Here is a 564-nt window from a genome sequence, read left to right as displayed (position 1 = left end):
ACTTCCTACTTTTGCATTCAAGTCCCCTATAATGAAAAGGACATCTTTGGGGGTGTTAGTTCTAGAAGGTCTTGTAGGTCTTCATAGAACTGTTCAACTTCAGCTTCTTCAGCATTACTGGTCGGGGCATAGACTTGGATTACTATGATATTAAATGGTTTGCCTTGGAAATGAACAGAGATCATTCTGTCGTTTTTGAGATTTCATTCAAATACTGCATTTTGCACTCTTTTGTTGACTATGATGGCTACTCCATCTCTTCTAACGCATTCTTGCCCACAGTAGTACATATAGTGGTCATCTGAGTTAAATTCACCCATTTCAGTCCATTTTAGTTCACTGATTCCTAAAACATCTCTGATCACTCTTGCCATCTCCAGTTTGACCACTGCCCATTTGCCTTGATTTATGGACCTTACATTCCAGGTTCCTATGCAATATTGCTCTTTATAACATCAGACTTTACCTCCATCACCAGTTACATCCACAACTGGGTGTTGTTTTTGCTTTGGCTCTGTCTCTTCATTCTTTCTGGAGTTACTTCTCTACTGATCTCCAGTAGCA

The sequence above is a fragment of the Bison bison genome, unplaced genomic scaffold, assembly GCF_000754665.1.
Source record: "Bison bison bison isolate TAMUID 2011002044 unplaced genomic scaffold, Bison_UMD1.0 scf7180017864127, whole genome shotgun sequence".
NCBI lineage: Eukaryota > Metazoa > Chordata > Mammalia > Artiodactyla > Bovidae > Bison > Bison bison.
Note: the sequence above shows the minus strand (reverse complement) of the source record.